Source organism: Coenobita brevimanus, chromosome 116 (assembly GCF_032717465.1).
Source record: "Coenobita brevimanus isolate Jiangsu-jjx chromosome 116, ASM3271746v2, whole genome shotgun sequence".
NCBI classification, from domain to species: Eukaryota; Metazoa; Arthropoda; class Malacostraca; order Decapoda; family Coenobitidae; genus Coenobita; species Coenobita brevimanus.
This window is the reverse complement of record NC_137069.1, coordinates 46,325,276-46,341,371: the sequence shown is the minus strand read 5'-3', so window position 1 is coordinate 46,341,371 and position 16,096 is coordinate 46,325,276. Positions and strand designations below refer to the sequence as shown.

The 16,096-nt window shown below is 43.2% G+C and overlaps 1 protein-coding gene across 1 annotated transcript in view; it reads left to right on the top strand.

Annotated features, from left to right (window-relative positions):
- LOC145418814 (uncharacterized) overlaps positions 1-16,096 on the top strand; it is a 234,690-nt gene that overhangs the window by 146,880 nt on the left and 71,714 nt on the right. The window lies entirely within an intron of this gene.

Here is a 16,096-nt window from a genome sequence, read left to right as displayed (position 1 = left end):
CAGGTGTATTGGTGTACCAATTCGGAGGCATCCAAAACATGCCAGAGTTTTCTTACATTACATAACACTGTAAATTATATAGCATAAAAACTTAATTAAATTACATAATTTATCAATCACATAAATAAAACATTATTGAGAAGAAGAGCATAAAAATCAATGTACAACTTACAAAATAACTATGCTCAAAACAGCAGGCTAACTGGCAACTCTGACTCGCACCGGAATCACGGTAAACATCGGGAATCAGTGAGAAACTTCTCGACTACCTGACTGGCAAAGCCTGCTCCTTTACAATATAAAGATAGTTATTAAGTAATATTGATGTAATTCAGTGAAACTAGACAGAAATTGCTTAGAAAAGTATTCTATATTACCCTCAGTATTACTTATATGTTACAGAAAAATCAGCAAAGGAACATGACAAATAGTGAAGCTGGAGCACTCCCTACCACCAGCTTTCCAACATCCTTGAGTGTATCATCCTAAGCGAATGATATTAGCGTACAGTCTCCTGTGTGTGTACCAAATGCCGAACAAGAGATGATCGAGAAAATCATTTAACCCATTGACTGCTAAGTATTCTTTAAGCTGAATAAAATTTTTTGTGCTACAGAAATCATTTCGCATTGTTGACAAAGACTGCAGAATGCTGACATGCTTCGGCCTTGGTCAGCAAATGGCGGCTCTCCACGTACTCAGTCTCTAGCAACCTCTCTCTTCCCCCCATTATCCCTGATGTCACAGTATGTGAATGCCTCTCAAGGGGTACGACCACCTTTTTAGGCTAATTTTCTATGATGTTGGCCGTTTTCTGTTATGCCATCCAGGGGGTAGTCTAATACCCCCTCTAACCTCATGAGGAGTCATAAGGGTGAAAACCCATTCTAAAGCTGGTAAATTCAGGCTTATTTGAAGGTATCTTGAGCTAATATGCACGCCAGAAACGTGTTTATAACCAACATATTGTTTGCAAAGTTGTTTGCCATCCCAAATACTCTGACAGTTGTTTTATATTGACAAAAACGTATGTATTTATCACTACAGCCTTCTGTCTAGTAACATTTGGCAATCCCTCCCTCACACTGCCATCTGTCACGAAGAGAAAGAGAAGAACATTCAGTGCCGGGTGAGTCCCTGTACAGAGTAGATTTATGCCCCATGTCTCAATCATTCCCCTTGACACTCGCACCTTACTTGATATATTTTTCTATTCTCTTTTGGGCATACCAACAGCTTCAGCTAAGATGCCAAAGAAGACTGCCAAGAATGCTAGAATGCGTGCATTACGCCTACAACAGCTACGCATGACAGATGTCCTGCCACTCCCACCATCACCCATCCCGCCTACACCTCCCACCACACCTCCCTCACAACCTTCTACATCAGGCACAACACCTACCTCTCCACAACACCTACCTCTCCTCCTGATTATGATTCTTGGTGTTTTTACAAGAGGTGGGAGGCAGACAAGACCCAGCCATGTCGCAAACACAGTGATAAGCCTGGATACCTGAGCAAGTTGTCAGACGAGGAAAGGAAGATGGTGAAACAGGTTTACCTTGACTTGACTGATGAGAAACTGCTTAGTAGATGCCTGAAAGGACGGACCCAAAATCCCAACGAGAGCATTCATCACAAGCTATGGATGAAGACCTCAAAGTCCAAGTATGTTGGCCTTTGATGTGTCACATTTCTAGCTCACCAGGTGTCCCTAGAACACAACTTTGGCTATGGGGCGGCTTATTTGCTAGCACACCTTGGTTTTGGAGTCACAGATAATAAGCTAGCTAACCTTCAATATCTCCAAAAAGAGTGCGTGAGGACCAGCACCCCTCGGAGGACCAACACCCGCCAGAAACAAAAGACACCCGATGATGATGACGATGAATTTTACAGTCCTGGGGCCTTCTAATATGACAATCCTGGCTACAATGAGTGGGAGGAGTGACCCATGATACCCTTATACTATCATATTATGTGAATTCTTTTGTTAGAAACAATAACTTTCTAATCGAGGGCTATACTTAGTATGAAGGGACCAGGTGCCAGTCAGTATATCAGCACATTCTTGCCTGTACCTTGTATTTACTTGCCTATATGTGTAAATCCATGTTGCATATACAATGAGAATAGTGTATAGTACCTCTACTAGCAATTTCATAAACCTATCTTTACTAAAACGCACGGTATACGTGTTCAAAACCTTCGAAAATCTTTGACAGCGATTTTCTCAAAATGTAAGTTATAGCACTTTCGAGTCTAATAACTCGAGAACCAATGCACCTACGTAAAAACTAATGATACCATTGGAATCAGCGTAAAAAATACAATGAATACACGCAGGGATTTTCCCCTAATCTTCTCTGTTCGTTCACACGAAGTACTCAAAATCCGAAATTTAGCAAAAAAAATAATTTTCTAATTACACTAATTTCCTAATGCCCTAATTTCGAAACTAGAGCAGGTAAATGAAATCCCTAGTGCACAATTATAGTAATAGTGTTGATATGCAATGAGTCCTAAGGAAATTACGATAAAAACATCTTGGTATGTCTAGATAGTGTATTACTTTTACTATTTTTTACGAAAATTTCGACACAAAATTGGCCATAACTCGAAAACTATTAGACATATCCGATTTATTTTGGTATCAGTTTTAACTACTAATGGACCCCTATAACTGCCAAAAATGGTTATGATACCTTAAAAATTACCTGCCCCTCAAGAGTAAAAAGTGGGCGCCCCCCTCAAGTCTATTTCGGTCAGCCACTAGCAACTCTACCCTCATTGATCATACCTCTCACTCCCCGCACCCAGCCATCTTTTATCCTCTTCATATGCCCAGACCATCTCAATCTTCCCCTCTTCATCGCATCACCAATACATTCAAGTCCCATCCTTCCTCTCAACTTTTCATTCACAGTCCTGGACTTCCCAGGCCTGTCATTCAAGGACGCACTGCACATTCATCTGATCGTTCTCATCTCTGTATGTTTGAGCCTATGAGATGCCCTCTTCCTTAACTGCCGAAATCTTATGTACAGCATTACATTTCTAACACGTGCTGAATACAAAGACCTGTAGCACAGAGAGAGAGGCCTTTCATTGACAAGAGAGGCAACAACACCCTAAACTTCTTGCAGCCACTCCTTACTCTTATTACAGGGTTAACACCAGCCCCACCTCCAACACATAAATTATCATGTCCCCTAAATAACAAAACTCACCCGACTTTGCAACAAGATTAATCCTCTCGTGCATTTCTACTACTGTATCCTCTCCTCTACATACCACACACTCAATTATTTTGCAGCCTGTATCGAATACTTTTTTTTTATGCTAAGTAGAAGGAACCATAGCCCATGAGCCCGCAAAAACTGTTCCTTCCAAGACAAGAACAAAATAAGAGAGAGCCACATTCAAGAACCGATCATTTTGAGATGCCTGGACACACCGCATTTGAAAGACTGGAGATCATAGGAAGCAGGAAATACAGACAGAGGGAGACAGTTCCAGAGTTGACCTGTTGCATAAATGAAGGACTGGGAGTAACGGTTAACTCTTGCATTAGAGAGTTGGACAGCAGAGGGATGAGAGTTTGCTGCATGACGGGTGCTACACACCCGTCATAGCAGTGGAGGAATACATGCAGAGAGTTCAGAGGAGCAGCGACCATTGAAGTAGCAATAGAAAAGAGATAAAAATGCAACAGTGTGGCGAAGAGACAGAGGTTGAAGGGAGCCAGTAAGAGGAGGAGAGTTAATGAGATGAAAAGACTGACTCCACCCTATTGAGCTGTATGTGGAGAACCTCCCCACACATGCAAGTTGTACTCCACATAGGGGCGGGTAAAACCCGTGTATAGAGTCAACAATTGTGAAGGGGTAACAAAGGAATCGAGTCGGTTTAGCACACCTAATCTCTTGGAAGCAGATTTTACAAGAGATGTAATATGATCTTTCCAAGTTAAGCCCCGAGTGAATGAAACCCGAAGCATGTTCAAGGATGATGCAGGATTAAGCTGAATATTATTAAACATTAGTGGGCACACCTGTGGAAGATTTTGTCAGGTTGATAGGTGTAAAAATTGAGTATTTGATGCATTAAAGACAACAAGATTATATTTACCCCAGTCAGAGAAACGAGCCAAGTCAGACAATACGTGTGCCATAGCCTCATCGCTTGTTTGTTGAAGTAACTGCTGAGATGGATGTTGCGGGAACCAAATGGAAAGGAGAAGGGTGGAGTCATCAACGTACGAGTGGATAGGGTTAGATGTACAGCTTAGAAGGTCATTGATGAATAAAAGGAAGAGAGTTGGAGATACGACAGAGCCCTGAGGAACATCACTGTTGATAGATCTAGGAGAAGAATGATGGCCGTCCACAACAGCGGCTATAGAACGACAAGAGAGGAAACTATACATGAAGGAACAGATAGAAGGATAGAAACCATAAGAGGGCAGTTTGGAAATTAAAGATTTGTGCCAGACATGATCGAAAGTCTTTGAGATGTCAAGTACAATGGCAAAGCTTTCGCCAAAGTCCCGAAAGGAGGATGACCAGGAGTCTGAAAGGTAGGTGAGAAGTTCGCCAGTGGAGCGTCCCTGATGGAACCCGTACTGACGATCAGAAAGATGGTTGTAATAGGAAAGATGCTTTAAAATTTTTCTGTTAAGACTTGACTTAAAAACTTTTGAGATACAGGATGTTAAAGCAACTGGACGATTGTTAGAGGGTTGGGAATGATCACCCTTCTTTGGGACTGGCTGAATGAGAGCAAACTTCCAGCAAGAAGGAAAGGTACAAGTTGATAGACAAAGACAAAAGAGTTTGCCTATGCAGGGTGTAAGCACAGAAGCACAGTTCTTGAGAACAACAGGAGGGACTCCATCAGGCCCATATGTCTTGTTAGTATTGAGGCCTGTGATGGCAGAAAACACATCAGCTGAAGAAATTTTAATGTCAGCCATGACGAAGTCAGAGGGGTGGAGTGAAGGAGGAACAGCACCAGAATCGTCTAAGGTGGAACTGGAGGAGAAAGTCCGAGCAAAGAGATCTGCTTTATCAGTAGAGATAGCTACAGAACCATTAGAGTAGAAAAGAGGAGGGAAGGATGATGAGGTAAAGTTGTTAGAAAGATTTTTGGCAAGGTGCCAGAAGGAGCAGGAAGAATTTGAGTTGGAGAGTTGAGAGCATTTAGTACGGATGAAATTATTTTCAGCAGAGCGAAGAACAGACTTAGCACGATTCTGGGCAGAAACGTAAGCAAGATGTGATTCAGGGGTGGGTTGGCTCCAGCACCTTTTATACGCTCTCTCCTTGTTGCAGACAGCATTAGAACAAGCGTGATTAAACCAAGGCTTTCTTGCATTAGTCAAAGGATATGAGAAAGGAATGTATGCTTCCATGCCTGAGAGAATAACCTTTGTAATGCGCGAGGCACACTCAGATGGCTTCCGGCCATGGAAGCAATAATCATTCCATGGAAAATCAAAGAAGTACTGCCAGAGGGCCTCCCAATACGCAGCTCCAAAGTGCCACAGATGACGTTTCTTTGGAGGGTTCACAGGCCGTACCAGAGCGATAGGACAGGTTAAGGTGATAAGGTTGTGATGGGAGGAGCCCAACGGAGAGAAAAGATTAACAGTGTAAACAGAAAGATTAGTTGTAAGGAAGAGGTCAGGTATGTTGGAGCTCTCTCCAAGGCAGTCAGGGATACGGGTAGGGTGCTGTACAAGCTGCTCTAGGTCATTAAGGATAGAAAAGATGTATGCTTGTTCACTAGGTGGATCAGTGAAAGGAGAGGAGAGCCAAAGGTGGTGGTGAACATTGAAATGTCCTAAAATGGAGATTTCAGAGAAAGGAGAAATGGATAGAATGTGTTCCATCGTAGAAGTAAGATAGTCGAAGAATTTTTGATAGTCAGTAGAATTAGGGGATAAGTAAACTGTGCAGATATATTTAGTCAGAGAATGACATGATAGCCGAATCCAGAGTGTAGAGAATTCAGAAGAATCGAGTTCAGGAACACGAGAGCAAGATAAGTATTGCGTATATATACACAACAGCTACCTTTGGCTTTGAAATGAGTATAGAGACAGTAAGATGGTACTTATCATAAACACTGCTCAAAATGGACTTATTTCTACACTCTTGTGGCAAACTGCTTTTGGCCATAATCCTCTTAATGACAGCACCACCACCTGTTTCACATAGCATCGCTATTGTTTATTCACGTTTATTCTGAAACCTTTGTACCCAGCTTTATCTCTCCAGTTCTTATTTCTTTCTTCCATTACTCTCTCGTTCTCCACGACTCATCAAGTCACCAGCATACAACACCTCCCATGGCAGCCAAGGTCAGAAGTCACGTGAGAGAGCTTCAAACACCATAATAAACAATTAGGGGCTTAAACCTAACGTCTGATGCACACCAAGGTTCACGCAAAACATCCATTCACTCTCGCCTGGGTGCTAGCACCCTCGTATATAGCCATAACCACTCCAACGAACCATTCCTCAATCCCAAGCTTTCTCATTGCACACTTCACCACTTCTCTGGTCACCTTGTCAAAGGCCTTTTCCAAAAAAAAAAAAAAAAAAAAAGTACAACTCTCTCTCCTTATAAATATGTTCCCCTGAAGCTGTCGGGCAATGAATATGGCATAAATGGTCCCTTTGCCTGGTATAACCAAAACTGTATCTCATCGGTATTCACTCATTTCCTTATCATACCCCCCCAGGACTCTCTCCACTTCATTCCTTACCTGATATAAAAGCTTTTTCCCTCTGTACGAGTACTTTCCTCTGTACAAGGCATCATCCTTCCCCTTTTTCGCATTTACAGTCACGCTCTTCAACCAATCGTCTGGAACAAACGACTAATGTATAAATTATTAATCAGTACCTACACCAGCCCCTATATCTCTGGAGGCCTTCAACGTTTAGCAGTCAAGCCAGACACGCCTGCAGCCTTCCCCAACTGTATTTTCTCGATTGCCTTGCCCACAGAACCAAACTCAACCAAAAGGCCAAACACTAGCTAGGCCGTCCCCCGATTTTCTGTTTTCCATTCAAGCTCATAGTTCTACAAACCTTTGCAATGTTCTCTCTGAGCATCCTCGAATTTCCTATTATCCCATCACTACCCTTCCCTCATCATTCTTCACATAGTACTCACCTGCGATATCTTCTTTTTCTCTCGTCATCTGTATAGTTATGTAGAATGAAAAATATACACCAACAGCGAAATGGTTAAGGCTAAAATATCGTAAGAATTTCGGACACAGCACCCAGAGATGAGTTTTTTTTTTATATGAGGAAGAAAGAACCAAAGGCTGAGCCCGCATGAACTTTCCTTCCAAGAGAAAAAAAACAAAAACAATACAAAAGAGTGCCAAATTCAAGATCTATTCATTTCGAGATACCTAGACACACTGGGTTTGAAAGACTGGAGATCATAGAAAGAAGGAAATGCAGACAGAGGGAGACAGTTCCAGAGTTGACCTGTTGCAAAAATGAAGGACTGGGAGTAACGGCCAACTCTTGCACTAGAGAGCTGGACAGAAAAGGGATGAGAGTTTGTAGCTAGACGGGTGCTACTCGCCCGTCGTAGAGGTGGAGGGATGCCAGCAGACTGTTCAGAGGAACAGTGACCATTGACGTAACGATAGAAAAGAGATAAAGAGACAACAGTGCGGCGAAGAGACAGAGGTTGAAGGGAGCCAGTAAGAGGAGGAGAGTTGATGAGACGAAAATCCTTTGACTCCACCCTATTGAGAAGAGCTGTCTGTGGGGAGCCTCCCCACACATGAGAGTTGTACTCTAAACAGGGGCGAATAAAACCTGTGTATAAAGTCAACAACTGTGCAGGGGTAAAGAAGACACGGAGTCGGCTTAGGACACCTAATCTCTTGGAAGCAGATTTTACGAGAGATGCAATATGATCTTTTCAAGATAAGTCTCGTCTGAATGAAACTGTACAGTACATGGTGGCGATAGTGTGTGCGTTTATGTATGGTGATGTGGGGTGTAGTGGTGTGTGGTTGTGTGTAGTGATGTGTGATTGTGTTTGGTGGCATTTGGTTGCGGTGATGTGTTACTGTGGTCATGCATAGTGTTGTGGGGTGTGGTTGTGGTCATGCATGGTGTGGTGGTGTATGGTTGTGATGGTGTATGATTGTACCCATGTTTAGTGTCGGGTGGTGTGTGGTGTGGTGTGGTGGGGTGTAGTTATGGTGGTATGTGGTTCTGGTAGTGTTGTGTGTTTGCGTTGGCGTGTTGTTTGGTTGTGGTGGTGTGTGGCGTAGTGGTGTGTATTTGTAGTGGTGTGGTGATGTACGAGTATATTTGAGTCGGTGTGTGGTGTGATGGCGGGTATTTGTGATGTTAATTGAAGTAGAGTTTTATTTGTGTTCTGGTGTGTGTGTGTGTGTGTGTGTGTGTGTGTGTGTGTGTGATGGTGGCCTATCGTTTTTGTGGCTGCTATGATATAAGCAGCTTACAAGAGCCATCCCATCTCCAGATGGTGCTTGGTAGTGTATAGTGTGTAACTGTAGCTCTGTGTGATAGCAGTAGTTATGGCTGTGTGACTGGGTGGTTGTGCTGTGTATGACTGTATTCGATGTATGGACGTGGAGTGGGGGTGTTATTGCAGAAATTTAATATGGAGTGAGTGGCTAACCCTTTCAGTCCTGTCGGTATTTCAGGTTACCAACTGCTATACCTAACCACATTGAATAATTGGTAAAAACTGGAGGTCTTAGAGACCTGGCAGACCTTTGAGTTACCATCCAGCTACCCGCTAGATTACGAATCTAGCAAATTTGGCAGCTTCCTGTCACGCACCACAACAAACAGACGAAACTTCTTGTGCTGTGCTATTGTCTATTTATTATATATATATATATATATATATATATATATATATATATATATATATATATATATATATATGTATATATATATATTTTTGCCTATCGACCACTGGGGCCCGAGCCCCTGGTCATTAAGGCAAAAAAAAAAAAAAAATATATATATATATATATATATATATATATATATATATATATATATATATATATATATATACTTTCATGCACACGTACATATATGTACGTAATAATTTTTAGTTTATTATTTTTTTGTAGTTTTATTTCTATTATTTTTTTTTATTTTTTTTATTTTTAACCTTATATCACTTATTAATAAAAATACCGAATCTAAAGACCCTAAAACTAATCACCTGACAGACAAATCGCTAACCCATACTAAATCCTAAGAGACAAATAACTAGACCTACACTGATGGTAAAAAAGCCTCGACCAAGAGAACACCATCGACTGCAGATATGTAATGCCTTTCTACATTATATACCTGCACTCATCACCTGGTGACTGGCAGTCGAGGCACAACCTAATATAGGGGACATCAATATATGAAAGGGAACCAGACGAGTCAGGAACATCCATATACGTCAGCTGTCGGCCCTAATTAGAATAACTTAAGCAAGATGGTATAATGTATTTACATAATTTGTACAAAAAGTGAAGAACCTCGCCCAGCAGACCATCATCGACTGAAAGTGCCCAATACCTTCCTATATTGCACACTTGCACTCATCCGCTGGTGACTGTTAGTCGAGGAACGGGGTTTAATGTAAGGGACATCAATATCAGAAATAGATCAGTGGGTGGAGGAACTATTTCAAATACGTCAACTGTCAACCCTAATTAACAGTATTATATATACATATTTACAGGTGATAAAAACTATAACCATACAGTAAAAAAGTCACATCACTCTGATCAGTCCGGTCTCTCTCAGGAAAGCCATCAATTTATCAGTCATAGCAATGTCCCCATCACCCAGGATGGTGGAAAGGGTGAAGGGGACGTCTGCTGCGCCGCAGTAATTTATAAGTGAAGCACGTTCACGAATAAATCGCCGACAGAGCAGGATGATATGACTGATAGATAACACCGCATTACAGATGTCACAGTGCGGTGGGAAGCGTCTTTCCATATATGGTTTCATATGTGTTAAAATGGTGGCATTGAGTCGTAACCGTGCCAACACTTTTTCTTCCAGGCGACTGGGGCGGTTGGCAGTCTCAGTCGCCCAGGTACGGCTTACAAGTTGGAATATTTAGTCTTGTCCACTGACCTTGCCACAGAAGATTTATCGATTTCTTTCCGAGAGAGAGACTCGACCGTAGATCAGGAACGTCCCAAGTCTTCTCGAGCTCTACAGCCGACTTTGCAAGTAAGTCAGCCTGTTCATTGCCGTAGATACGACAATGACCAGGCACCCATATCAGCGTGAATGACTTGTTGCATGAATGCAGCTTATTAACGATGCGGCCCTGGATCTCGTGATAGTCCGTAGTACAAGATGCAGTTGCCTGAAGGGCTGATTTTGAATCCGAAAATATGACAAATGAGTCATGCCTAGAATAGAGACCATAGTCTATGGCTTTGTCAATAGCAAAAAGTTCGGAGGTAAACACAGATGTATGAGTCGGCAACCGATACCTAAGTGCACATTCAGTCGACCACACACTTGCACCCACAAATTCACTCAACTTGGAGCCGTCGGTGTACAATTGATGGGACCCCAAGTGACGAACGATGATGTTAGGAAACAAGTGGTGGACCTCCGCCTCCGGCGCCTTGGCCTTTGGTGCTGGGAGCCATGTAACATCAACAGTAGAGCCGGGTGGCTCCCAATACTGCTATTATCCAGAGTCCAGACGTCAGTTCCTTTTCATGCCCCGATTTGCGTATTCTGTGGTACGTTATGTGATAGGATATTTGGTCAATAGTATCTTCAATATATTCAGAATTCATAATGATTGCTAAAACCGAGCAGATTCATAAAACGTTTGTGTAATCACAAAATAAATTAGTGGGTATCACAATTACCATCAGGGAGCCGGTTTCGTATTAGGTGTGTTTGTAAAACTGAAAGATATAAGATAATGATCAATTATAGTTTTGTAACCACATTTTTTTTCTCTCTTTTTCTTACTGGATTTGTACAACGGGAGTAACAGTTCACAATCCATCACTGAACCCAAGTTGGCAGTTATATATTGGGATACCAGTATATCCCATCAACAGTAAGTTATATAATGTCTGTTTTTCTTATATAATAATTTCTTTCAATGACTAAGTATTTTTATATTTGTTACCCCATCTAGTCTAGAGAAAACTCGATGTGCTATTTCTATTATAGAAAATGGTCCTATGTTTGAGTATATGTTGTATAAGTATTATTAGGGCCATCATACAGTTTTGGAGATCAAAAAAGTAGACGAACTTATAGTTAGCTATCCAGTAATCACACTGAGAGATAAATCTATAATAAATACCATTTATGTATAGCCAGTATGCGAGTTACAATGATAAAACTCTGAATTTATTGACATAACATAGTGCAGATAATATATCACATATTAAACAGTGAAGATGCTCTCTATTTTAATTATGTCAGTATACCTGCTTCTGTTAGGCTCAGCAACACTGGGATCCATTGGCCTAAATTTATTGGTCAGAAAGGAAGGTAGTTCCAAGAAAGAGGTACAATCACGACCAATATCAATCTGCAGCCACTGTGAAATTCATCTCTGCTGCAATGCAGCAAAGAATTGCTTTCATGAATATTGTTATGCTGGGTGTTTTTAGGCCGACATCTCGTCCTAAAGACACCAGCGACTGAGCGGGGTCCTCTTTCTAGACCGGAACTAGAACACTTACAAAGGAACAGGGCATAAAAACTCGGCAAGACACCTTAACACAAATATTGCCTTACTCCAATTTCCCTTACAATATACATGCAATGGTGCACAAGATGTGGAACGGGTATAGTGACAGGCTAGTTAACAATAATACATCACGTCACACAGACAGTGATAATACCTGAGTTATTGTACAGGAGAATAATACAGAGGGATGGTGACACCGTTCATACAGTCTATCTCCTCAGTCTTTGTATAGTACACTGGTCTGCTGAACTTAGGTATCGCCACACACTTGTATATTACTCTAGTCCTGGGAACTTAGGCACTGACACAGCACACTGAGTAGCCTACGTTTGGTTAGAGACACTCTTACTGGTGGTGTTCCTGTCTCACTGTCTTTAGGATATACGAGCACTGTCACTTCTAAGTCTCTGATACAACACTGGGATCTCACTGTGTCGTCACTGGGCTTAGTCAAGGTGGCGCCTGGGAGTCGGAGGGAGCCCTACAGGTGTGCTCTCCTTCAGTAGGCACGGGATGGCTCTTGGGTGAGTCACAGCCCAGGTGCGTTTCTGATCTGGGATGCAGGGAGGCCCTCACTTGTCGGGTCCTTGACCTGGTGAGGGGCCCTTGGGGCTGGCGCCAAACAGCGTCAGGAATCGGGCCTGCCACTTCTTACTCCGGACGGAGGGCCAACAGTGAGTGGGGCCAGGGTGGTCCCGCCCTGGGGTCCGAGGACTGTACCTGGGAGGCCTGTGACTGCGGTCGCCTCTAGGCTGGGGCGCTGTCAGGAGTTGGCTGCAGCACCTTATCCATGGGGCGTCCATCAGAACCCGGCGTCGTCCAAGGGCAGGCTGGAGGGTGTGGATCCCGCCTTCAGCGACCGGGCCTTGCCACCACTCCTGGAATGGCAGCACCTCCAGGGAACCACACCTGGAGGGAGAGACAGAAGGACGTCCCGCGCGGCTGCCGGGTGGAGAGTGGGCCGCGCAAGGGACCTTCTCCTCTGGGAGAACCCTCAGGACTGTGGATGAAGGGCGTACAGTGGCCTTCCCTTCCCCAACATGTACACTGGCCGTTGTCGCGGTTCCACAGGCTCTTGAGATAGCAGCAGAAGGATGTACAGTTTGCCGTTCCTTCCCCGGCATGTAACAGTGGCCATCGCCGTGGTGCTGCTCCCACAGGAGGAAGAGGCAGATGAGGGACGTACAGAGACTGTTCCCTCCCCGGCACGTACAGTGGCCTTCGCCGCGGATCTGCCTACCCAACGGGAAGTAGCTGAGGGACGTACAGTGGCCGTTACCGTGCTGCTACTCCCGTAGGAGGAGGAGGAGGTGGATGAGGGACGTACAGTGGCTGTTCCCTCCCTAATGCATACAGTGCCTGTCGTTGCGGTTCCACTCCTCCTACCTTTGCCTGTTGGTGTGCGTACAGTGGCCGTCACACCGAGGCGGGCTCCAGATGTGGCTGCAGCAGAAGGACGTACAGTGGCCGTTCCTTCCTCGACTCATACAGTGGCCGTCATCGCAGTGCTGCAGGGGGAAACGGCTGAGGGACGTACAGTGCCCTCCCCGGTACGTCCAGTGGCCGCTACCGCGGTGCTGCCTGGGGCTGAATCTGGAGCAGTCATATCCCGATCCTGACAAAGGCTGGTCCGACCGAGAAGTAGTCTCCTATCACTGCGACGTCGTGGTTGGGCAGGCTGAGGGGAAGAGGGACACAAGGTCGGGGCGCACCTGGGCCCGTCTCGCTCTGGGCCGGGATCGCGCCCACCTGGCCCACTGTGGTGTCCACCTAGGGTGGGGGTGGGGCTGCGGCTCCGTAGTGGGGTGGGGGGGTCTGGTGGCTGGAGCACGCATTTCAAATATTAAAACTAAGTTCTTGCTCTGGCAATACTAAGAATGAAGGAATATTAGTTTTATTTCCATTTTTTGTATTACCTGCTGGTATAGCAAGACAATTACAAAAGTTTATGTTCATAATGGAAATGATTTGCATCAAATTCAATATTTATGCAAAATCATATTCAAATGCCTGATGTTTGCAGTAAAATTAATAAACTATTTTCTTTTTATATGAAACTGAATACAAATAATAAGTCTTAGAACATATATAATGGAATAAAGCTCCTTTTTTTTTCTTACTGTACGTTTATACATTGTAACTTCACTTTTTACCCTCAAAAAGCCTGATGGTAACCTCAGATACAACCATTATAATTTTTGCAGTTATTAAAGTTTTGTTAATTTTCTGGAATAAGTGTATTCCTTAGGTTCATAGGAAGGAGATATCAACAAACGGGAACGCAAAAGTAAGTCTTCCACAATTCAGAAGTGAAAAGGTTCTGGTCTGCAACTGTAGGGTGTAAATTTGTTAGACTGTGGTCTTGATGTGTGGAAGTGGTGGCTGTGGTCTGGTGGTTGGTTAGGGTGAAGTGTGGATGTCTTGATGTGTGTCTGTGTTGGCGTGTCGGGTGGGTGATCAGTGGTTACGTGGCTGTTTGACAAGTGATGTTTTGGTTCAGGTGGTATGTGGGTGTTTATTTGTGAGGCTGTAATGGTGTGTGGCATGTGGCAGTGGTGTGTGATTTTGTTGTTGTGATGATGTGTGGTTGTGTGACGGTTGTGGTACAGTGGTTGCGGTGGATTTTGGTAGTGTGTGGTTGTAGTGGTGTCTATGTGGCGTTGTGCTGTGTAGCTGTGGTATGTGCCTTTGGCGGTATGTATATGGTTTGTCTGACGGTTTATTAATGTGTGGTGCGTGTGGTGGTGTGGTTGAAGTGTTATGTAAATGACGCGTGGTGGTGCTGGTGTGTGCTTGTGGTCGCATGACATTTTGTATTGGTCGTGATGGTGAATGGTTGTGGTGGTGGTCGGAATTCGGAATATCTGTAGACGAATTTGTTTTACTTAGGGAAAAACTCTTATGCAGAAAGATTCTATATAATTGCGGTGCACATTCACTTTACAATGATGGCATCTGTAGCTTGTATTTATCTATTATTTTTTATTCTCAGACAGTCCTATTCATATTAGAGAGGATTGCATGTATCCATAGCATTAATAGCGTGCTTACCGGCCTCTCTGCCGCCTTATATTTGATAAATTCCTGCACAATGACGAATTCCTGTAATCATTCTATCATTGGACGATTATACTCAATTTCTGACCAGCCTATAGTTTAAAGAAGACTTATCAAGCAACTCCAGCTCGAAAGTGTCGCCTCATAAGATCAGTATGTAAAATAGCATAACTGTAGCATGTTTTTTTTTTTTTTTCTGATTCAGAACTGTGTATTAATGAAATCTCAATATTTTCCACATTATCTTAACACGATTTCACAATAATAGGTAGGTAGAGATTTCACAGTGAGAAAATACAGTGTGGGAATATTAGACATTATATATTACTCCTTAACGATTCCGTAACTTCACTTTTCTATCTCTAGCGCGATCATAATTTCATCACATTCCTAACCTCACCACCTCACAGACCTAACTACTTCTCCAACGTCACCAACCTCCTGGCCTCAGTACTTCCCTAACTTCACCTGATTCCTAAAAACACCATCTCCCTAACCTCACCATCTTCCCCACTTCATTACCTTTCTAACCTCACCAGATTCCTTTCTTCACCACCTCCCTAACCTCTTTCTATCTTCACCTAATCTTATCAATGATGCCAGCAGCCTGTACAGCCACTACACGCATTATCAGATAATAGCAAAGCGAGCCGGTTTATCAGACCTCCTTCTTGTACGGTACATGTTCTGAAAGTAACAATAGGGAAGTCATTTTGCATTGTGTTGTGTGATTAGAATTTTCGGTAGAATATACTGCTTTTGAAAAACTGTACTTTTACGACCTGTGAAAAAATTCAAATGGTTAAAAGGTAACGGAAAAATAAGGTTTAGTTGTACTCGTGTTCCTTGCGCAAGAAAAAGAGGAGCTGGTTCCACGGGTTTCACTATACAGTAGGTACGACGACTACTGTAGTATGCCTGTCCCTGTGAACGCCACTGTTTGTATCCTATTAGGTCTGTACTTGTATATCTGTCCGGGAGAAAACGCCAGTGATTTTGCCCTTATTATTTTTCAATACAATTTTCTCATGTTGCTGTTGTTATTTAACCCCGACCAGTCTGATCGAGCAGACTCGTCGACCCACAGGTGGGCAACTTCCCCTATGGGGTTGTCCGACAGGTTCCCTACACCGTTGATGTATGTCTGCGTCTTAGTGTGACCTGTGCTAAGCAGTGCTCCATTAAGTATATGTTTGCTGGCCTATTTTAAAGGCAGGGCACGTTTCATGGATGATTCCACCCAAGCCAATCTAAGCTGGTAACTGAGGAA